Here is a 24,794-nt window from a genome sequence, read left to right as displayed (position 1 = left end):
CCTCACTAAAAAAAAGAAAAAAAAAAAAGAAACGACAGGTTGGGGTGTGATGAGTCTGAAGATAATGAGAGTGACCGGCTGTTCCGGATGAATTCACATCACCAGGCCCAGATGGACACCATCCTTGGGTCCTGAAAGACCTGGCAGATGAGAGTCACTGTCAGCGATAGGGGAAAGATCATGGACAAGGAGAGAGGGACCACAAGATTGGAGAAGAGACAGACTGTGCTGATTTTCAAAGACAGGAAAGAGAACTGAGTCTACAAATTAGGGTCCAATGAGCTTAACTTCAATTCTTGGAAGACTTGTAGAATGGATCATGAAAAAGATGGTAGGAGAACATCCTGATGGAGAAGAGGTGCTTCCGAAGAGCTAGCACGACTTCAGAAAGAACAACTCATGCCAGACTAACCTCAGTGACTGTTTTTAACAATATCATTAAATTAGCAGAGGGCAACGCAATGTGGATATAGTTCATCTACATTTTAGCAAAGGATCTGATAAAGTGTCCTAAACCATCATTGTGAAGAAAAAGGGGAGAGATTGATTAGACAGTGGATTCAGAAGGGGCTGGAATGACCAGACTCTAAGTCAGTTGGACATTTTTATCAGTCTCTTGGATAAAGGCAGAGATGAGCTCCCCCCAAAATTTGAAAATGAACAAAAATGGAAGACAGACGAAAACACACACACACACACACACACACACACACACACACACCCTCTCAGACCTCCACTGGAGTCTTGTGTTTAATTCTGGGAGCCAAGGTTTGAGGACACTGACAAGCTAGAGTGTCTAAAGAAGGGCAAGCTGAATAGCTAAGGGCCTGGAGTCTGTGTCATATGAGAACTGGTTAAAGGAATATATTTTAGAATGGAGAAAAGAAGGCTCAGGAGGACATGGAGATAGTTGTCTTCAAGTGTCTGAATGGCTGTGAAGTGGACAGGGGATTAGATCTGTTCTACTGGGCCCCCCTGTGCAGCTACGGGTGGAAACTGCAAAACCTCCCAACAATCAGAGCTGGGCCAAAGGGGAATGGGGCTGCTTCCAGAGGCGGTGGCTCCCCACTTTCTGCATGCCATCTCCTTGGGTATGTTCTAGTGGGGACTCCTTGGACACCTGGGCTAGACCAGGTGGTCACCAGGTGGGCCCTACCACTTCTCAAGGTCTAGTGTTAGCTTGTATGACTTCCCTTCAAACACTCTCTCCAATCCAAGTGGTCAGATTTCCCAAATCTAGAACACATGCTTTTTCCACACCCAACTTCCACAATCCTTTGCTTGTTGCTCTAGTTGAGCAGGGGTTAGCTTCTCTGAGCCTACTTGAAATTGTTCTGTCTATACTCTAAATTACCCTTATTGACACGGCTCCCCAATATAAGCTCTCTGAAGGCAGGGGACCCTGGAATTCTTTTATTTTGGTCTTTAAGGTATCTGGGACATAGTACTTAGTGTCTGCTAAAATGAAAGTGCGAGTACATGCACATGCACACACACCAACACCCCCCTTTCTCCCTGAAGGTACTTTTTATGGACATTTGTGCATAAAGAAATTTTAAAAATAAAGCCAAGAACAACATTAGTGGCAAATTTATTGTTGCAGCACACTAGAAATAAAGTTTAATAACTGGGTTTCATCAACCACACATGTAAAAACAAGAAATAATTTAGATATAACAATGAAAAATTAAAGCACAGGAAAAATGTCTACAACTCCAGATCTGTTAAGTATATAAAATAAAGGTGCTCAGAGCCAAAAGAGACCCCAGGTGCTGGGCTCAAGGATCAGAGTTAAGAACGAAAAAGACTGACCCTCCTCATTTAGAGATGAATACGTGGCTATTGCTTAAAGCTAATTTTCAGTACTCAAATCTTCCATGTTCAAATTTAAATTTTAGAGTCATCTACCAACCCCCCTCTAAATTATAAAGTTTATAAATTTAATTTTGAGAAGTGTTATAATTCAATGGGAACAGTTTAAATTAAAAAGAAAGCTCAATAAGGAAAATCTTTGTACTTTTATAGCCCTAACTGCTCCTCAAAAATACTCCTTCCATAAATATTCCTTCTGATAAAGTAAAACTGAATAAGCAAAAAAAAAAAAATCCAATTTAATATAAAGCAACCAAGCTTTCTGGCTGATGAAGGACAAATACAAATATTTGAAGATGCCATTCAGAAGTTAACAACACACTTACTAGGCTGTGGGAAAAAAAAATTAAACCATGATTAAGGGTGTAGAAACCGTAGTAGACAACAATCCACTCTACTCTAAGAAGGTTCTTAGGATAATTACAGTAACTCATTCAGGCTGAAGGGCAACTCTTTGAAGCAGGTCGTTCTAATAATTACTACTGTTCATGACAAATCCCTGTTTGTACTGTGTTGCAGCCTACTCAAGCCCGTATCGTGGGGCCTCTCCGGTGTAATACTCATTTTAAACTTCAGAGAATGTAGTGTTCCATGTCTTACAATAAATGGAATATAGCGATCTTAAAAACATACATCTTAAAGATGTCAGAAGATGGGGAAAGTTAATGTTGGAGGGATCGTGGAAAGGTAACAACGCTGGGAGTGGGGAGTGGGGGGCAGGGTTGTGTGCATAGAGCTCTGATCTGGAAAGCAATTTGGAATTATGCAAAGAAAGTGAAAATGCCTTTATGTTTTGACCTAGAGATTCCACTTCTGGGCCAATGAATAATAATTTAAAAAAAAAGCTTCACATACACCCAAAGTTGTGGCAGCAAATACCTGGAAACAAAGGTGATTCCTATCAATTGGAGGATGGCTAAACAACCATGGTACAGACATGAAATGAAATATAACTGTGCCATAAGCAACTATGACCCTAATGAACACAAAGAAAGCATGGGAAGACTTAGAGGAACTGACAGGCTTTTCAAAAATACGACACTTTTTCAGAAAGAAGTTTGGGGGCCATTAAAATAATTTTTCAATTTCCCCAAAGCTCCCAGTCTGCTCTTCTGTTCAACAATGGGTTCAACTCATCGTCCATTTGCTCTTTGTCCAAAATGGACATACAACAGACTGACAGGCTCTAAAGGTTGGCTATCTAATTGAATACCATTTTATGGACAATAGGAATTCTACATTCCTCTGACTTTCTCTGTAAGAACACTTTAACTATACATGTACAAACATATTGAGAGCAGCTCTTTTGTGGTGGCAAAGCACTGGAAACTGAGGGGCTATCCATCAACTGGGGAATGGCTAAACAAATTCTAGTATATTAATGTAGTAATGGACTACTACTATGCTAAGAAATAACGAGGAAGCAGATTTCAGAGAAACCTGGAAAGACTTACATGAACTGATGCTGAGTGAAGTGAGCAGAACCAAGAGAACATTGTACACAGTAACAGCAACACTGTGTGATGATCAACTGTGACTGACAACTCTTCTCAGCAATACAATGATCCAAGACAATTCCAAAGGACTAATGATGGAAAATGCTCTCCACATTCAGAAAAAGAACTATGGGATCTGAATGCAAATTGAAGCAGACTATTTTCACTCTTTTGGGTTTTTTTTCATGGCATTTTTTTTCTTTTGGTCTGTTTTTTCTCTCACAACATGACTAATATGTAAATATGTATTAGGTGATTGCACATATATAACCTTTATCAAATTGCTTACCATTTTAGGGGAGGGAAGGAGCATATTTGGAATTCAACATTTAAAAAAATGAATGTTAAACATCTTTACTTGTAATTAGATAAAATAAAATACTATTTTAAAAAAAAAGAATACTTAGGCTAAACTAGTTTGAGCTGATATGTATCTGAGGTAGGATTTAAACTCAGGTCTTCCTTAACTCCAGATTCTGGATTCAAATGTCTCCTTAGCTCCTTATCAGCTGTGTGAGCCAGAGCAAGTCAAGTCACCTCACCTCCCAAAGCCTCTGTTTGCTCATACCATCTATAGCGCTTGGTCCCCTCAATGTCCCTGAGGTTGTCAGAGCACTTACATACAGTGTTCTGCAAACCTCAGAGCATTATGGGAGTGTCAATTATTATCATAAAGACAACATCAAAGAACAATGAGCAGCTACAAAGTAACAAAGCTTGTTTTCCCTTTCTGGCTACACCTCCCACTATTGATAGAAATATGTGCCCACACGTAATGGAGAAGCCACGGTCGGCTTGGACAGCAGAAAGAAAGCTCCTGGGAAGTCCTGAAATCTGGATCCCAGATCAGCAAGGAGAGGACAAAGAACTGTAAAGGGGCAGGCGCCCAAGCATATGAAAGGCAAGGCAGAGAACAGTGAGCACCGAGGCCTGTTTCGGGGCCCCGAGGGGCAGGCAAGCCTGGGGATTTTGATGTGATGTACTCAGGAAACAGGCTGCTAGGTGGCACAGTGGGTAGAGCTCTGGGCCCAGAGTCAGGAAGACTGTAGTTCAAATCTGGCCTCAGACACTTACTAGCTGTGTGACCCTCTCCAAGTCCCTGTCTCAGTTTCCTCATCTGTCCAATGAGCTGGAGAAGGAATGGCAAATCACTCCATCTCTGCCAAGAAAACCCCAAATAGGGTCACAAAGAATCGAATAAGACCGAACAACAACAACAACTCAGAAGACTACAAGTTCCCAGAGGAACAATGGATTCTTATTTCATAAACAATGTTAACAACGGACGTTAAGGGAGAACTATAGGCTCTGAAACCCTGAGGGGCCCCCGAAGTACCACTTTCTGAAGCCCTGGAAATATTTTACAAGAGGCAGGGGAGGAGACAGCACACAGACTTGGAGAAAGAACTGACATCATGCCTCAGTACTGAATGGGAAGTGAGGAGAGAGGAAGGAGAACATTTAAAGCTTTGAGCAGCATCTGGACCCAGGAGGAGGACCTTCCAGCTGAAGTGTCCCTTGTCAAAGACAGGACTGATGAAGGTATCACCCTAATCGCCAAGGCAAGCTCGGCCTAGGAAAAGAACAAACACCTTCAATGCAGAGCCCATGTCCACCCTCAACCCACTGCTTATCCATTATCTTATACCTCTGCAGGTGGCACTTTTGGGGCTCCTCAAGGTTTCAGAGCCTGGCACCACTAGGAGCATTCACTCAACTGGCATCCATAAGATTATGGCTGATGGTAACAAAGGAAGTTTGTAGGACAAATTTCAAATCCCCAAACTCAATTTATCACGCAACCACCTTACTACCTAGAAAGCACTCTGCTAGGCACTCAGAAAAGAAAGATGAAAAATAACACAGTTCTTGCCTTCAGGAGGCTTATAATCTAAAAGGGAGATTATAGATCTTCATCAGACAACTCAGCACCACTTGGTAGATGCCACTCTATGGAGAGACAGGGGGACATTAGGCTACTGACACTGTCTATTATTAAGATAACCTAAAGTCCCTTTATCCTGACTCTATTCACCAAGCAAAGAGATGATGCTCAAATACATGAGCATGCAGGCTGAGAAGTTCTATTTTCCAGTGCCAAAGAAGGAAGCAGAGATGATGGGCACACCATCCTCTAGCACCTGATCACTCCTAGCCACCCCACCATACAAAGCTGAAGAATCTGGAGCTGTGAAGAAGCTTGGGGGGGGGGGTCTTGCTCAAAACAGATGGCTGGCTGTCTCACTATTTTAACAGAAAGAAAAGAAAGATGTCCAAAGACAGGATAAACAGCCAGAAGAAGATGGTTAGGAGTTACTGGAACTCAAAGGAAGAAAAGAAAAGCAGGTAAAAAGAAAACACTTTTATCCCAATAGTCTGTCTTCAGTTTCAGGCAGCGGCCCCATTATCAGCCTTCCTGCACAACTCAGTAACCTCTTCTGTAGCTCAGGAAGAGCAGGCCTCTGCCCAGGACACCTGAGCCCTGCTGCCTCAAGACCTTGCCAGGCTCCGGCCCTTGCCAAATGCCATCAGTGGATCCCTGGGGGGGCAGGGGATCAAAAGGCCACTTCCTTCACTCAGGCTCTCCGAGATAAGCTCCAGTGAGTCACCACCTTCTAATTCAGACTAACAATCACTCTCCTAGAGTCTTCCTAGGAGCAGAACCCCAAGCCAGCAAGCGAAGCCTTAGCGAAGCCTGGTGCCGGTAAATGAAGCCTCAGTGAAGCCTGGTGCTGCTTGGACAGTCAGTCCCCTCAGAATTTTCTCCTTGTACCTTCTCTGAGTTACAAGAACCTCTTTACGGTACTCTGTTAAAACAAGTGATCAGATAAACAAGAGGCAAAGATCAGAGACCCTTGCCAGTTCTACCATCCAGGTCCTGTCAAATAAAGCTACATACAGAGAGAGGAGGGAGACAGAGACACCGAGACCTCATAGTTAAGCTATAAAGAAGGTGCTAACTTTCTAGCAGGAATTCCTCTGTTCAGCATTCTCTTGCTTACAGCTGATTATATATGCTAAATGTGGGGTGCACTGCCCACTATGAATTTCTTATATTCCTACCATAACAAAATCTTATCTTTTGTTTTTCATCAAAAGAAGAGTTACTAATTTATACTTAATGTTCAAATACCTCTTCCATTAAAGGCTTAAAAAAAAAAGAATATTCAACAAAGCTCTTTGTGGACAGAACAAGGTTTCAATCACATCCAAAATTCAAATGGAATTATTTTTGTTATCTTAAATCTTACCTTTTGTTCAGTCATTTTAGTCACATCTGGCTCCTTGTGACCCCACTTGGGTTTGGTTTGGTTTTGGTTAAAGATACCAGAGTGGTTTGTCATTTTCTTCTCCAACCAATTTTACAGACGAGGAAAATGAGGCGAAGTGAAGTGACTTGCCCAGGGTCACTTCAGCTACCACGTGTCTGAGGCCAAATTTGAACTCAGGTTTTCCTCACTCCAGGCCCAACGCTCTATCCACTGAGCCAGCTAGCCACCCAAATTCTACTTAAGGATTATAATTAAGGAAAAAAAAATCTTTTAAGTATGTCTTTATAATGAAAATATTTCCTCCCTATCAAAAGGAATTTTTGAAACTAAATAACCATAGATTATCCTATGAGAAAGCTGCTCATTTATCTGTCTTTCTGTATTGGCCTCATAAGCCAATCTGCAGAATTTCAGGTTAATGCAGGTAAGTCACTCACGTGACTTCAACTGAAGGCATCCTACCAGAGAGCCCCGTTTAGAAGCTAAGGACTTCAACGATACAGCCGGGGCAGCTAGGTGGAGTAGTGGATAGAGCACCAGCCCTGGAGTTAGGAGGACCTGAGTTCAAATCCAGCCTCAGACACTTATGAGCTATGTGACTCCTGGACAACCACTTTTAGACTCAATTTCCTCAACTGTAAAATGGGAATACTCACCCCACAAGGTTGTTGTGAGGATCAAATGAAATAATTTATAAAGCCCTTAGCACAGTGCTTGGCACATAAGAAAGCGCTTTCGAAGTGCTGGTTTTTATTGTTATTATTGATATAATTGCTCAGTTGCATAATTGAACCCAAAGCAAACACGTGGATGCCACATTCCATTAAGAAGACAATGAAGGCTGCAGTGAAGGATATGTGATGTGAGGCCCACATTGGGGAGAATCCCAATAAGGCTTCTGAAAGGTTTCAGGTGGGGAAATGGAGAGGGAAAGGGACATGGGAGGAGTTTCTGCCATTTCCCCCTCACTGCCATCGAGGCAGCCTGGGGCTCTCCAAGGCTAGGCCAGACTCTGGCAGGCCCTCCCAGGCTGGACAGACGTCAAACCCAGGCCAGGTGACAGAGCGGCTGCAGGGAGGTGAGCCTTCTAGGCCCCAGTATTCCTCAGAGACCATCCATTCAGGCTGAGAGAGGATGCAATCTGTTTCAATGAAAAGAAACACCCACGAGGGCAAACTTAAAGATTCATGCAGTATGAGGAAGAAGGGCCACCTGGCAGACGGCTGGAAGACTCTACTGAAGCAGAGAATCTGAGCTGTGGCAGCAAAGGGAACGGAAAGGAAGGGACAGCTTCACCAAAAATCACCATGGAGTAAGAAGGAACAGAATCTGGTTACAGTCTAGATGTATAAGGATCAGATCAGGAAATGACACCAAGATTTCAAGACTTAGGAGGAGATGACACACACGTGGAAACCCAGAAGTGGTGCTATGAAACGAAAGAGAGGGGAGATGGCAGTTCAGGAACTTAGTTTTGTGTGCACCCTGGGGCATCCAAGCAGAGCTCATTTGAGCTGAGCCACAAAACCTTGCACATAACAGGCAAGCCTAGAGTGAGTCAATGAAGGAGCCTGAGAAGTGGGTGCCAAAGATTTGCAAAGCTGAGAATCACAGAACTGTTTAAACAGGAAGAGATTTTAGAAATTATCCAAGAGCAATTTAGAACTCTGCCCAAAGGGCTATAAAACTGTGCACAGCCTTTGATCCAGTAATACCATGGCTAGGTTTATATCCCAAAGACCTCCCCCAAAAGAGAAAAAGACCTATTTGTACAAAAATCTTTATAGCAGCTCTTTTTGTGGTGGCTAAAAACTGGAAATCATAGGAATGCCCATCAAGTGGGGAATGGCTGAACAAGCTGTGGTATATGATGGTGATGGAATATTATTGTGCTATAAGAAATGACAAGCAGGATGATTTCAGAAAGGCCTGGAAAAACTTGTATGAACTGATGTATAGTGAAGTGAGCAGAACCAGAAGAATGTTGTACACAGTGATAGCAATATTGTTGGATAATCAGCAATACAATGACCCAAGACAATTCCAAAGGACTATTGATAAAGCATACTCTCCACCTTCAAGGAAAGAACTGATATTGACTGAACACAGACTGACCCATGCTATTTTTCACTTTCTTTCATTTTTTCCTTTTATTCAAGTTTTCTTACACAAAATGACTAATATAGTCATGTTTTACATAACTGCACATGTATAACCCTATATCTGATTGCTTACCATCTCAGGGTGGGGGAAGGAGAAGGAGGGATAAAATTTGGAACTCAAAACTTTAAATAAAAATGTTATTATTTTTTTCAAAAGAAGAAATTATCCATCCAGCCCCTTCACTTTATTAATGTAGAAGTAAGGCCTAGGCAGGTTAAAGGACTTGCCCAAAGGTATTCAGATAGTTAAAGACAAAGCCTGGACAGATTCCCAACTTCCTGATTTCCATTCTAGGCTTTTCCCATCATACCCAGAGCAAAGTGAGAGCTGAGGCGCTCCTGGAGAGAGGCAAAGCAGAGACTGATTCCCAGAGCTACACAGCCAGCCCCAACCTCCCTCCTGAGTGCAATCATGCTTCTCCAACTGAGTCTTAGGGAGCCTGAACTGAACATCCCAAAGGCACAGCCAAGTCAACCTATCCTTTCTCCTAAAAGTTCTGAACTCCCCTGTAAGTGTGGAGCGAACTACCATCATCTAGGTCTTCTGGGTTTGCAACCTCAGTGTCACCTTAATTCCTCACTCAAGCTTACCATGCCCCCATTTCTATCTTCACAGCATCTCTCCTCTCCTGGTGTAGGCCCTCATCACTGTTCTCTAGATTACTGCAACAGCCTCAAGCTTCAAACCCATCCAATCCATCCTCCGCTAGCTGTGAGGAGATTTTTCTAAGTCGCAGGTCTGACCACGTCTCCCCCCAGATTCGATGGGAAAGTCTTTAAAACTGTTTAGGCCTTTCTTGCTTCCCACTTTTCTTACACTCCATTCCCTTCTATGCTCACTCCCAGACAGCTGCCCCATCTCCCCTCTCCACGCCTTTGCCCCAAGCTCTGAGCTTTAGCTCAGATTCTGCATTCACCAGAGCCTTTCCTTGTCCCCCAGCAGCTGGCTGATGCCTTCCCCTTGTAGATGCCACCCTAGATGGCTCAAACATGGAGTTATTTACATTCTATGTTGTCTCCCTGAGGGACGGGACCAGGTCTTTTACTTTTCTTTACATTCCTTAGCAGATGTAGCCAGATAGCTTAAGAGTAGCCCACACCAAAGCAGCTTTAATAAGGTCTGGGGATGACGGGGGAGGGGAGGTGAGAGAACGTGGCCAGTGCCACCAAAGCCAAGGGAGAAGAGAATTTCATGCAGAGGGTGGTGAACAGTACCAAATCCTGCAGAGGTGAGTGAGGACAGAAGCAAAGGCAGCTGGGGTCATGATTACAGTCAATGACCTTGGAGACTATAGTTTCACAGAGGAAAAGGCGCAAAGTCAGACTGCAAAGGGTCAAGGAAGAGGCCACTGATGAGTGAGCGAGAGCAGTGAGTCTGAGACATCAAGCAAAGCTCAAGATGATGGAAGTTCCTTATGGCCTTTACACGGACGAAGAACAGAAAGAAGTGTGTAGTGAGCCACCACAGCCAATTTTTCTGGCCTCCTTCAATAGCTGTTCTAGGTGAATATACTTCTTGAACAAGCACACCGTTCTCCTCCTATTAAACCAAAAGTCTGGGACCAAACTAGTCAAGTCCAAGGGCTGAGTAAACTGCTTTGCCCTATTATCAAATTAACTGCCTATTTAGTGAACTGCTTAAAACCAAACAAAGGAAAAACAAAGACTTTAAAAGCTTAATTTTTATTGGGAAACATTCTGAAACAAATCTCTAGGTGCAAAAAGAAAATCTAACTTGGGATCCAGTTCTTAGGTTAGCGGCAGTCAGTCTGTGGTCAAACTCTATGGAACATTTTAGACCCTATGCAGTCGCAGCAGGTGTTAGGAGTCACCACAGTGCACAGAGCATTGGGTCTGGAGTCAGAAAGATATGAGTTCAAATCCAGCCTCAGATACTTACTGGGTGACCCTGGGCATGTCAATTTATCCTGTTTGCCTCAGTTTCCTCAACTGAAAAATGGAGACAATAATAGCACCCCTTCCCACCAGGGCTGTTGTGGGGATCAAATGAGGTTTTATATATATATATAATATATGTCAGTGCCTGGCATACAGTAGGTAAGCACTACCTAAATGCTCGATTCTTATCATTAGCTGTTTTTGATCTAGTGCCACCTTCTCTCAGACTATTCTCCACCACACTACACTCAAATACACCCTACACAAATCCTCAGTCTCTTCTTTTTTGCCTGCTGAATTTCTACACAACCAAATCTTCATCCATATTACTAAAAGGCAAACATCAAAACTACTTCCAAGAACTACTAGGAAAACGAAAGCAGTTTGGCAGAAAAATTAGGTTTAAACCAACACTTTAGACCTTATACCACAATAAACTCCCAACTGGATATTCAACCTGAAAATAATGAAGTGTTGCAGTATTTAAAAATTAAGGTGGACTAAAGGAGGTGTTTTTCCATTACATCAGGAGAATTGTCTTAACCAACCAAACAATTTCAATTACGTAACATTAGTAAGTTTTTACACAAAATAAAAAATAGAAGAAAAACTTTTTGTTGTTCAGTTGTTTCAGTTGTGTCAGACTCTTTGTGACCTTGGGATTTTCTTGGCAAAGATACTTGCTATTTCCTTCTTCAGCTCATTTTACATTTGTGGAAACTGAGTGCAACAGGGTGAAATGACTTGCCCAGGATCACACCACTAGTAAGTGTCTGAGGCTGGACTTAAACTCAGGAAGATGAGTCTTACTGACTTCAGACCCAGCACTCTAAACACTTGGCCACCTAGCTGCCCAAGAAGAGAAACTGTTAAGAGGGGGAATAATTTTTGTAGTTTTACCAAGAAAAGTCTCCTATCCAATATATAGAGTTGAAACAAACATGTAACATGAAGAGCCATTCCCCAACTGACAAGTGGCTAAAGGAGATGAACAGTTCTCAAGATTGCAAACTGTCAACGACCATTTAAAAACACTCAAAATTACTCATATTGAAGAGAAACGGGAATGAACTAAATTCAGTCTTTGCCTCACACCACACAAGAAAGCAGAGAGAACAAATACCATTGGCCATCAATGCTGGAAGGACAGGTGAACCCAGCACAGAGCAGGAGCTTAATGCATACCAGATGAAGAACAGCTGTGAATTAGCACAACTCTTCTTCTGGATGCCAATTTGGGATTATGTTCATGTCTTCGGACTGAGCGATTCCACTCTGGAGCAAGTCAGAGACAGAAAACTTCCCAAGGAGTTCAGACAGAAACATACACCCTCTTCACAGCAGCTCTCTATTAGGGAAGCCCCCCCACCCCCACCCCAATCTGGAGTCAAATCCCAGTTCTCCCATTTACTGCTTATATGACCACCTCTGTGGGCCTCAGTTTCCTCCTCTAGAAAATGAAGGTGTTGGCCTAGATGATCTCCCAGGCCTCTTCCAGGTCTAGGGCAGAAGGTGCTCACCGGACAGTGGGGTTTGCCTAATTATTATCCTTTACTGTAAGGACAAATTTAGTCAGGGGAAAGGGAATGGCAGGCAGATTATCTATTATTCCTCCATTATTTCTCTGATCCCCCTGTCTCTCAGATCTCACAAGCATCTTGTTTCCAACCTAACTAATTTTCTCACTGGGTAATACTGTGCGGTACAGCAAACTGAACGTGACTTATCTCCCTACTAGACTAGGGGAGGAACGAGGCCAGGGACTACACTTTATCCAAACGGTGTCATCTCTGCCAACCATTAAACGGAGTGCTCTGCTCCTGGGGGCTTAATAAACATCTGCCTAATTAAACTGTCGGTAGCATTTATCTTCTCTCTCTGACAGAAACAAAGTGATCTGAGGGGGGAGTCGGGCCGGGTCTCCTGGGGGAAGTGGTGCTTGAGGGGAGCCCGGCCTCTGCAGGTGGTGGGAGTGTACGAGAACAGCTAGTGAGTCTGCTGGGCAGGGCCTCATGACCCTGAGAGGGCGTCCTCCGGGTGGTGAATGCCACTGAAACTTCTGGCTTTCCCCGCTGTGCGGAAGAGGGCCTGGCAGAGCAGGGCCCTTCGGGGTCGGAGTCTGGCCCTTTCATTTTACAGAGGAAGAAACTGAGGCCCAGAGACGGTGGGCGATTTGGCAAGGGTTAGGCAGAGGATCTGCATCCAAGCCCATGCACTGTGCCATGCTATCTCACGGACCGGGCAGCTGACCGCCCACGGGGGGAGGACCTGGGGAGATCTGAGATGCCCAGCCTGCGGCCGGACAGGACCGGACCTAGACACGCAGCGGGCAGACCCTGCCAGCTTTTCACCTGCGAAATGAGGAGCGGCCTGGGCGACCTTCAGGATTCCCGAGCCAGGAAAGCCTCGCAGAGCTCGGGGTCGTCCCCCACCAGACGGGAAGCTCTCTGAGGGCAAGGAGCGGGTCCGCCCATCCTCCCCCCACCAGCGGCCCCTGGAGAGCGCCAAGGGGCTTAAGGGTTAACCGAGAGGCTCAGTGACCCGGGGGGGGGGGGGTAAAACCGGGAGTTTGCTGGGCCCCGCAAGGCCTCTGAGGCCGCCCCCTGCGGGGCTGAGGAAGCCGCGCCGGGGTGGGGGAGAGGGCCAGGAAAAGGGGAAGGGGAGAGAGGTAAGTAGAGGAAGGGGAGGGGGCCGCGTTTCTTCCTCGGGCTCCTCGTCCTCCCAACCTCCCCTTCCTCGAGGTCATTTCCGAGCTCCAACAGCCCAGGCCCCGGGGGTCGCGCCGCCCGAAGGACTCCCCCCTCGCGCTCTCCAGCCCAGCCCGGCGGGGCTTCCCCTCCCCTCGGCCCTGGGGGGCAAACATTCACCACTCCCCGCCCCCTACCCCACCGGCACGCACACCTGCCAGCGCGTGACTCCCGCGGGAGCCGCGCGCAGCCGCCCTCCCTCCTCCTCCCGCGCGTGCCCAACACGAATCCTCCACCGCGAGACTCCCGCTGCGATCGCGCACCCCTCCCCCTCGCGGGCACGAGCTCCTTCCCACCACCCGCCGAGCGCGAGCCTGCCCCCTGCGCGCGCGCACTAGTCTTGGCCGCCCCCTCCCCCGCCCCCCCCACGCACGCGCACAGCGCCGCGCGCCTAACCTTCCTCTCCCCTCCCCCTCCCTCCGTCGCTGCCACCGCCTCCTGCCCGCTCGCCCCCCCCTTCCCGCCACACCCCCCTCCCCAAACCGCCCCCTCCCCGGCCGGCAGGAGGCGCGAGCCCGATTCTCCCGGCTCGGGCCTCCCCTACTGCACTGGCGCGCGCTCGCCCCCCTCCCCCAGCCCCCGACCCGACCCCTAGCCCGCCCCCGCGGCACGCCCCCGCTGCCACCGCCCCTTAGCGCTCCGGGCTTCGGGCTGGGCCGCTCCTGGCTCCGGGGCCTAGGCGGCGGCGGGGCCGGGGGCGGCCCTCGCTCACTCACCGCTGAGCCGGCGGCGGCGGTAGCGCGCTAGGCTGAATCCCCGCCGGCCTAGGAGACGGCGTGGGAGACGCGGCCCGAGGGGGCGGGGGCGACTCCCTCCCGCTTCACCTCCGCGAGCGCCGCGGACCCAGAAACTCAAAACAAAATAAACAAACTTTCCCCCTCCGCCTCCCTCCCCCCGCCCCGGCCACAACACAAACAGCCGGGGGCCCGCCTCCTCGGGCACGCCATTGGCCACGCGCTTCCACCGCCCTCTTCCCACTGGTCCAGAGCGACTGCCCGTCAAGTCCTCGGCCCGCCCCTCCGCTCCTCGCCGCCGTCGCTGCCTCTCATTGGTCGAGGCCGTCCCGTTGAGCGAACTGTGATTGGTTGGCACGTCTGCGCCAATCACGGGCCACGCCCCCGACCCCCACTGAGGCCGCTTCCTCGGTCGCGTACTGAGGTGAAGGGGAAACTAGAACATGATGGCGGCCGGGCCTATTCTGTCGCAACTACCACGGGGAAGGATGGGGAAGGGTTGTGGCAGCTTGAGGCTTCCTTCTCGCGCTGCGCTACCATCAGCATCCTTCCCTCCGTTCGGCACCGTGTAATTAACCGAATTCCCTTTGCCCATTTCCTTATTTACCGCTGTGAAGAGATAAGGGGGGGGTAGGGGTGGCGGAGGATAAGCCGGCCCTCATTGGTTTGGTCAGATGCCACTCTCCGAGTACCCCTGGAAGTCATTGGTGGAAGATGAAGAAGTTCCGCCCGTCAACAAAAGCGAGCGCTATTGGTTATGACTGTAGGTTCTTTCTCAATACTCCATTGGGTAAAGAGGTGTGTCAATCACTACTTAGCGTTTTCTGGGTTTACGGCTCTGGGGTCTCGTTATGCTCGGCGTTATGTGAGCTTATCCACCGAGGGACTACACTTTACCTCCCCGGTCTCCACCTCGGTTTTCCTATCTGTCAAGTGATCTGATTGGACGAAGTGACCTCTAAGGTCCTTCCTAGTTTAGAAAGGAAGCTTGGATTCAGATCCGGAAACTGCGCAGTTGCGTGTGTGTGTGTGTGTGTGTGTGTGTGTGTGTGTGTGTGTGTGCGTGCGCGCGCGCGCGGGCGTGTGTGACTTTCCTAATCTGTAAAATTGACATACCCGAGTTCCAGAGCGCCTCCCACCCCACCCCACTACACCCCCTGCCCTTCTCCACACGCTGGCTCCAGGCAAAGTCGCTTACCCTGGGTCACGTGAGACGATGCTGTCATGTGCTTGGCAAATGTCAGTTACACTGACCGGGCTCCGCATGGACCAGCCTCTATACGGCCAAAGGCACAGGAAGAGACCTTCCCTCCCCTGCCCTTGTATGATTAATCCAGAGAGTGGGTTGGGAAGTGGGTCTTGGAATCAGGAGGACCTGGCTCGCCTCCTGAGTGGAGTGGAAATAATAATATGGTATCCACTTTAGGATCCCAGGTCTTCAGAGGCCATCTAGGGCCTCACCCCTTTTCATGGAGCAGGAAAATTAGGGATCACAAAAATAGGCCAAGGGGAGGTCTGTCCCACTCGGAGTCAGGACCAGAGCCCTGGAAAAGCCACTTCATCTCACTCAGCCTCAATTTCTTTATCTGTGAAATGAGACTAATACTAGCACATGCCTTACACGGTTGTTGTGAGAACCAAATGAGATTTTTAAAATCCTGCCATGGGGGAGTCCAGACTTGTGAGTCCTCTCAGTGGGGCACCAATGGGCACACCCGAAGCCTCTAGTAAGAGACAGCCCAACTTTCACCTCCTCATACTGCATCCTGTGAGATGCCCCCTACAAATACACAACCACCAGAGGCTCACAGTTGGAAGGTCCCTAGGAGGCAACTGGAGTCCAATCTGGACGGAAACTGAAATCTCTTCTACAAGTGTCCAGTCAGTCATATTAAAGTTCCCCATTGATGAGAAACTCACTACCTTCCCAGGTAGCCTCTTAGCTCTAATGGAAACTAAACTAGCCCCAAGTGATCAGGGCCCTGCCAACGCCCAGGGGGCATGATTCCTCCCCCTCCAGGACCATGGAAGATCAACCCCCAGGCTCCTGGCCACCAAGCCTCCCTCCCTGTTACTTTCCTCCCAGGGAGCATTGGACATATTTTGCTAAAAGAGGCCACCTAAGGGGATCATCCCCCGCCCCAGTCCGGTTGTGAACTCAGCCCTAGGCCTCCCTTGTCCCCATTGCTGCCATCTCTATTCCTTGGACCCCAAGGATTGTGCTGGATCATTAAGCTCTCTGCATGTAGGAGTCAGAGTGACTTCCGGCAGTCCCTTTCCCCTTCTGGGCCTCAGCCTCTGTATCTGTCAAGTGTGGGTCCTCTGAGGCTCCTTCTGGACCCCAAACTGAACCTACAATTGCACTCTCTCAGTTCACTCCATCTTCTCATGGTCCCCAACCCCCGGATTTCATCTCTTGGCTGTCTCTCTGACCTGAGGGGCCAGGAGGGCTTGCCACCCTTCTTGGATCCTCTTCCACCTTCAGACCTCCTCCTGGCCTGTGGTCTCTCTGTCTTTAAAGTTCACCCCACCCTTGTAATTATTGCCCATGAGCCTCCAAGTCACAATTCCTGCTTCCAACTTCTCCACCCCATCACCTGCTGACTTTCAAACACTGAGTGCCCTCTTGGGTCAAGCGCAAGTCTAACCCTTCCACATGGTGGCCCTAACATATTCAAAGACAGCTATAGACCTCTATAGAGCAGCTAGGTGGTGGGACAATGGATAGAGAGCACCAGGCCTGCAGTCAGGAAGAGCTGGGTTCAAATCCAGGCTCAGATACTTCCTAGCTGGTGACTTCACCCTGATTGCCTCAGTTTCCACATCTGTAAAATGAGCTGGAGAAGGAAATGGCAAACCCCTCCAGTAGGCTGTTTTTTTGTTTTGTTTTGTTTTGGGGAGGGATTGTATTCCCAGCCCCTAGCTTGGTGAAAGGCACATAGCAAGCACCTAAAAAATGCCCTTTGAATGAATGAGTGAAACACAGAGTGTGGGTGTTATCACCCCATTTTACAGATGAGAAAACTGATCTGCCCAACATGGCAGAGTTGGGATCCAATCCTCAAATTCTGATTCCAAGTACAGAGTTCCTTCCACTTCATTCAACAGAAGTCCAAGTATGTCAGTCAGTGAGGTGGTTTTCCTGAGCTTCTAAAATAGAATAATACTTTGTGCTTGCTGTCTCTCTCCCTGCCCCCTCCTTCTCTGTCTGTCTCTGTCTCTGTATCTCTGTCTCTGTCTGTATCCCCCCTCCCTCCCTTCCTCCCTCCCTCTGTCTCTCTCCCTGCCCCTATCCCCCTAGCCCCCCCCCCCTTTCTCTTTCCTCCTAGCTACATCATATTCTTGAGAGGGTCAGAGCACAGAGTCAGAAACCCGAAGGAATTGAGAAGGAAGCGATAACAAGCAGATAGCTTGGCAGGTGAATTATTTATAGAATGCAAATGAAGCATCACTAGGCCCTAGAAAACTGTCTGGGCAGCCCCTAGTGCTAAACAAGTATGTCCTGCTGACCGGTCACCAAGGGTTTGCTGTTCTATAGATGTGTTCAGCTGAATGGAGCTGCCCCAGGCTCACTAGTGAGCCCCCAGCGAGGGAGCCAGCCAGAGTGATCTGTCATGGTCCCCAGGAATAGTTTCCGAAGGATGGAAGGTCAGCACTGAATTGCAGCCTATATTACACTTGGGGTAATTACCATTTCACCAACCAAAAGCCCCCACCCAGTTGTAGCTTGGGCAGGATCCCCGCCCTGTTCCAAGCTGTTGGGTAATGTAATGCCTCAGGTGCTCTCTGAAGAATAAAATGACAGCAGTCACCAGTTAATGATGCTCAGGGCCTTTCAACAGAGGAAGACCCAGCATTTTACAAACATCAATTAAGACTTAGGTGGCAAGCATCCCCAGACACCAGCTGACAACCGGCTGGCCAACTCCAGGCTACCAGGAAGAAGGTTTTGGTGGATCATAGGATCCCCAAACCTGGAAGGAACTTCCTAGAGTACAACCTGTGGCTGAGCAAGAAATCTCCCCGATCCCCCAGCCCACCTCGGCCCTTCACAGCTCTGGCCTCAGGAGGCCGCCTGGCCCAGCCTGGGAGCTGGAAGGGACCTTGGAGGTCATATGGCACAATATCACTTTGCAGGGGAGGGAATACTGAGGCCCACCAGGTTAGGTGACTCACCCAAAGTCACACAAAGAGACAGGACTAGAAGCCAGGGTGGAGGCTGACAGCCTCTCCACTATGACATGCTGTCTGTCTCTCTTGATACATATGTAGCTATGTGTGCGTGTGTGTGTATGTATATATGTATATATATATATACATACACACATACATATATATACATATACACATATATGCACCTATATATAGATATAGGTGGTATTTTAATAATACTTATCTATTGTGCCCCCCCCCACAAGGAAAATGGAAAATTTTTGTTGCTGTATTCCTAGGACCTAGCAAGGCATCTTGCCCATAGTAGGTGCTTAATAACAACTTATTGCATTCAAATGATTAGGTCATTACCTCCAGAGCCAGTTTATTGGCTTTATCTGGGCAGCTCTAAATAAGCCAGTTTATCTTTACATTCAACAGATATAGACCTCCTTGTCACATCCATTCATTGCTCCTAGTCCATACATTTAAGACAACAGATGGAGGGCTGGCAGGGCCCCTGCCTCAGTTTCTTCGTCTTTCAAATCAGGGGGCTGAAATGGCCAGTCGTGTGTCCTGGGGACGGATGTCTGACACTCTGGCCTGGGGAAGCCCAGGACCCCATCTCAGAATCCTGCATCTGAGGACAAAGGAAAACAATTACAGGAAAATACAAAACCATCATGATGTTTGGGGTTTTTTTTTAAAGTTCAGGGCTCCCAGGTTTAGAACCCCTGGGCTAGGTGAGTTCTAAAGACCCTTCCAACTTTTTGTTGGTGATCTTCTGAGTTTGGGGAGGGCCGCAGGGACATTTAGCCCCTTCCACGGTGCATTGAATTAAGCTTCCCCCAGGGGATGTCCTGCATCGGTCCAAGTGGTCTGTGGGACCACCTCTAACCTTTGTCCTTTTAAGAGCCTACTAGACCTAAGAACCCTATCCCAGAACCTGGCAGCTGAGGAGTTTCCAACCGTATTTATGGAGGTTATTTGTCCTAGAAGATCCATCCACTTGAAACAGTGATACGCCTGCCCCCTGAAGGACAGGGAAAGCATAACTCTCGTTTGAAAAGGTTTTAAAGGAGTTTTTAATGTAGTAGTTGTTGTTAATCCTTTGTTCTCCAAAAGGACCATGACATCGGGAATGATTTGGGTTTAGGTGAGGTAGGGCTGTGCAAGGTCACCAGCCTCACTCTCTCCTCCAGAGCCATCTGGGCTCAGAAGCAAGATCGATAGATGATAGATAGATAGATAGATAGATAGATAGATAGATAGATAGATAGATAGATAGATGATAGATAGATAGATTGATAGATAGATGATAGATGATAGATAGATGATAGATAGATAGATAGATAGATAGATAGATAGATAGATAGATAGATAATAGATAGATGATAGATAGATAGATAGATAGATAGATAGATAGATAATAGATAGATGATAGATTGATAGATAGATATAGATAGATAGATAGATAGATAGATAGATAGATAGATAGATAGATAGATAGATAGATAGATAGATGATACAGATATGTCAGATGATGTGTGGGGTGTTATATATCAGGATGACTGGAGATGACCCTGGATGTTTGAGGCAGTGGAGGTTAAGTGACTTGCCCAGGGTCACACAGCTAGTAAAGTGTCAAGTGTGTGAATCCAGATTTGAACTCATGTCCTCCTGATTCCAGGGCCAGTGCTCTATCTATCCACTGTGCCACCTAGCTGCCCTGGTTTCTAGCAGTATGGAATAGTGAAAGGAGTAATGAGTTTGGAATTAGAAGACCTGAGTCAAGATTCCACCTCTGCCTCTTCCTAGCTGAGCGACTTCAGGAAAGTCCTTTATTTTCCCTGGGTCTCAGCAACCTCATTGATAAAATGAAGAGGTTGGGCCTCTAATATCCTTTCTAACTCTAAATCTGTGATGCTGAGGGTGGAGAGACAGACTGAGGGTTGCAAAAAACAAGTTGGGGGACCAGCAGAAGGGCCGGGGATGTGGAGAAGAGCAATTCTGACTTCTCCCTCCCCGTGGCTTAGGACTGATCACAAGGACACTCTGAGAAGTCCTTGGGGCCACAGCTTGAACTGGAAACTTATTACTTATCTGGAAGGGGGTAGACACATGGTGGTTTTAGGAGAGGAGATAAGATGTGGGTCAGGGAGGGATAAAATGCCATGAATTACTTCCTCGGCAAAAAGTGCATGAAATAGGAATCAATGACAAGAGACTTCAATACCAGGACAAACGGGCAATCTCATCATGTGAAGACTTGAGATTTGGGCCACTTCAACCTGTCTGATGCTTACCTTCTGTACATCAAAGAGAGGGGATCTGTCCAAGGTTCTGGAGGGGGTCTTCCTCTCTCCTCTCCTCTCTGTTTTTTCCAGTATCAGTTAATCAATCCGTAAGCATTTATAAAGCACCTACAAAGACAAAGGAGAAAGAGACCCTTCCTTCAGGGAGGAGAGAACAAAGACTTAAATAAGTTAAGGAACATTTGGGAGTATGGAACAGGATGGCTACTAGTAGCTGGGGAGTTTGAGAAAGGGTTTGTGTGGCAGGTGCCCCTCCAGTGCAGCTGGAGTTTGAGAGGACCTCAGCTACTATCTGGTTCAATTATAGTGGGACAGGAATCCTCTTTACAATGTAACTCACAAGGGATCTTCATCTACCTTCGGCCCAAAGACCTCCATGGGTGGGGAAACCCATCCTTCTTTGGGACCACTGTAATTGAGATCAAGTGTTTCTTGACATAAAGCTTAAATTTTCCTCTATGATGAATACCCATTGTTCCCAATTCTGCCCTCATAGGTCAGACAGAATAAATCTCTCTCCCACATCATTAGTCCTTCCCTGGCCCCTGAATCTTTTCTTGTCTAGGTTAAACACTCCACAGTCCCTTCAACCAGTGTTTATAGAGCATGATCTCAGGGCTTTTCAACATCTTGGGTTATCCTCCTCAGAACCCTGTCTAGTGTGTCCGTATCCTTCGGGAAGGACATAACACCCCATACATCATCTGATTAGAGCAGATCCCGCCTTCTATCCATCCCTCCATCCATCAGCAAGCATTTACTAAGCACCCACTATGTGCTGGGCACTGGGGATAGGAATACAAAAATGAAACCTGCTCCCTAGGCTGGTCCACTATGTCACTCTTAGTGAAGCCCAACACTGCACCATCTTTCACTGCTGTTACACATCCCACTGCTGACACCACTTATGGCATTGCTTCCTCATTATTGTACTTCTGGAAGTTGACTGCTTATGCCCATGTGTAAGGGTTTACATTTAACCCTATTATATCTAAACTTATGATGAAATCCTTCATGATCTTCTTACCCACCGAGATCTTTTTGAATCCTGATCCAGTCACCCCTCATTGGCTAATTACCCCTCTCTCCTCGGGGTCCTCTTTTAATTAGATCAAGGTCGTTTTATCAATGGCAAACTGCAAAGATCCCAGTGGCCCTTTGCTTGAGTCCTTCAAAGGTGAAATCATTAAACATCACAGTCTGGGCAGAGTTACAATCCAGCAAAGTATCTTGTGTCTACTCATATCTTTTTTCTTTTTTAATCAGAATTCTTGCTCTTCTATAGTCCCTCATCTCCTTTCCCAGTATCCATTACCTCTCAAAGATCACTCATAGGCTCAGCAAACACACCTGTTGGGGCTTTCAGTGTCCAAGGAGATAATTCACCTGAGCCTGGGGGCTTGAACTCATTGCCTCCGTCTATATCCTGAGTGCTGGCTTCCTGCTATCAATATTTGTGTTCTGTCTTTTCTAGCCCAAAGGTCAAAGAATAGCAGTTTTTGAGCTGAGAGAGATTTGGTCATCTTGTCCAGCACCCCCACTTTACAGATGAAGAAACTGAGACTCAAAGAGGTGATCAGTTCACCCAAGGTCACCTAGGTAGTAAATGGCAGAGCCAAGGTTTGAACCTAGGTCCTCTGAGTCCAAATCCATTGTACCGTGCAGCTCCTCAGCAGAGAAAACAGAAGCAAAATTAAGCTTGAGCCTACTGGCTTTCTTCTCTCTCTTGTTTAATCTCATTCCTTCTTTAGGGTAATTTCCCCGAGGTGGCTAAAACCAACCCCACCCCCTGAACCCTTTGTTACCCTTATCTTTCCTTAGCAGCAGCCTCAGAGCCTTCTCAACATAGACACTTCTGACACTGTTTTTGAGACACCTTGTCACACCCATGTTTCCCTTCCCCTTTAGCCTGGGTTGGCTTCCATTTTCCATATTTTAAAAATCTCAATTGGTCTGTGAGGTCCTTGTATATCCATTTCAGTCTCTTTAAGCATCTCCCACTTCCCTTCCCCATCCCTCTTTGATTCTTCAGGATTTCATTATTGAGAACTTCTTATCTCTTCTAGGATAACTATCTCCTGTGGAATTTCCATCCATGGAATATATTACCTGTCCTTTCCCCAAAACCTTTGAAATCGACTCTCCTCAAATCTAGGATACCAGTCAAACTATTTCCATCTTTCTTCTTTTCCATCAGACATTCTAAGTTGCAGTGGTCATTTGTCCTCAGGGCTCTCATCATGCCTACCCCACTCCATCAGCAAGCACTTCCAGGTCAGTGAGAATTGGATCCAGAATAGAATTTCTTCTTGCCCATCTCTCACTTTTTGAAGGGATGATATTTCCATTAAGGCAAACCAAGAAATTATTAGTTGCTATAATCTTGGCAGAGAGACAACTCCCCTGGATGTTTATTTAAGTAAAATCTCCTTTATCATGTTTCTGTACCAACCTTATGCACTGTTGTCCCAACTCATCTATTTCTTCTTTCAGTCTAGGTAGTCTGAGGTCTACCCAAAGGACAACATTGCTTATTTCTGCCAGTTCTCTACCCTATTTCCCTGGATTTAATTTTATGAATATGTCTATTTTTAATATACAATGTTGGTCCATCTCTTTCCCAGTCTTATCTATCATGTTTCTTTTGAATAAAGAACATCCTTGCTGCACCATATTCTAGTCCTGAATTTCACCCCTCTCATTCTCAGTGATACCCATGAGGCAGGGATGTTCTGGCAAATGTTTAACAACTGGCTATCTGGGGAAAAAGAAACTTGTGGCACACTTTCAAATTTAATCTGTATTATTAACATTTTCTCAATCTTAAATCTAGACAATCCACAAAACAATAAATCAAGCTTTGATTTGTAGCATTTGCAGATTTCTGAGATGTAAGTGCTCACACTGAAAGCTTAACAATGAGTTCTCCTGAGTTCCAGCACACCCCTGCCCTATGTAAGAACACATTTACTTCAAGTACAGGGAAGAACTAAATTTGAATCCTACCTCAGACAATTAATAGCTATGTGACCCCTAGCAATTCATTAACCTCAGTTTCTTCTTCTGTAAAATGGAAATAATAACAGGACCTTCTGAGTGATACCTCCCACCCATTATGGCTACTCTGTCTGTGGTATATAGCTCATATAAAGACAGTTTTCTGCCCCACCCCTTCCTTTTCAGTCTAAAGTCTTCTTGGTTCTATACACACGACTTCAGGTAAATACATTCTCATCAGACCTTGTTGGGTGTATTCCATCCCTGACCAGGAGCCTGTCATCCTTATATTTTAGACCATGCCTGTTACTCCTCACTTTTGACTAGCCCATTGTTGTCAAATAACAGTGATAAATGAAAAAGGATCTGTTAACTTCTTTCTTTTTCTGGCTTTAATTTTCTTTTTGTATGCTTCTTGAGAAGAGCTTTTTATTTCCTTTTGTTCCAATTCTATGCAACTTTTAGGGGAAAAGACTCTAGATTCTTTTAATCTGGTAAAATTTCATTCTGATCTTAGGGATCTGGACTATCATTTGGGTTCTAGATTTGCTGTTTGAAATGGTTTGCATTGGTCTTATCTAATAATGACTAGTTTGTGGTTCTACCCAAAGGGCTGGGAGTCATACCAAACAATTTCCTTCCCTTAAAATGATTCTGTGATCTCTGCCATTGGCTTGGGCAAAGCTCTGTGCAAGGGGAAAATCCTGGGAGCGATTTTGTGGTTACCCTGGAAGCTGGGGCTGAGTGACTATTTGGACCTTCTCCAGCCCAGATTTCAGTAACAGAGAGAACTCATATGTTATGAGTTACCCTGTATTTTACATGACATCTTCTCTGGCACCTTCTCTCTCCTAGAGCTGGTGAAGGTGGGAACTTCCTTGCAGAGGGACACAGTTCAGAGGAACAGAGATGCTCCTGACTGAGGCCATGGCAAGGGTACTCCAGTATGGCTGTGGCAGTAACCTTGGAAAAAGAAGGAAGGGGCCAATATGAGAACTGGGTGTGGGGGTGTGGGGGTGTGGGGGACTGATTTATATACCATGTTTGGTGTTTTTTAAAAAATCAATCCTCAAAATAAAACATTTTGAAATGAGGTCTGTCTTCAGCTGGGAGCAGAGTGCCCTTGGTTTTGATGGTGGTTGGGATCG

The 24,794-nt window shown here is 46.4% G+C and overlaps 1 protein-coding gene across 1 annotated transcript in view; it reads right to left on the bottom strand.

The window, feature by feature from the left end:
* TNRC6B (trinucleotide repeat containing adaptor 6B) overlaps positions 1–14,286 on the bottom strand; it is a 221,057-nt gene extending 206,771 nt beyond the window's left edge. Inside the window, 1 exon segment of the mRNA XM_043965071.1 lies at positions 14,165–14,286. The gene's annotated coding sequence lies outside the window, so the exon portion shown is untranslated.
* Positions 14,287–24,794: the final 10,508 nt, after the last annotated feature.

This window comes from Dromiciops gliroides, chromosome 5 (genome assembly GCF_019393635.1).
Source record: "Dromiciops gliroides isolate mDroGli1 chromosome 5, mDroGli1.pri, whole genome shotgun sequence".
Lineage (NCBI taxonomy): Eukaryota > Metazoa > Chordata > Mammalia > Microbiotheria > Microbiotheriidae > Dromiciops > Dromiciops gliroides.
Note: the sequence above shows the minus strand (reverse complement) of the source record. Positions and strands in the feature narration are given on the sequence as shown.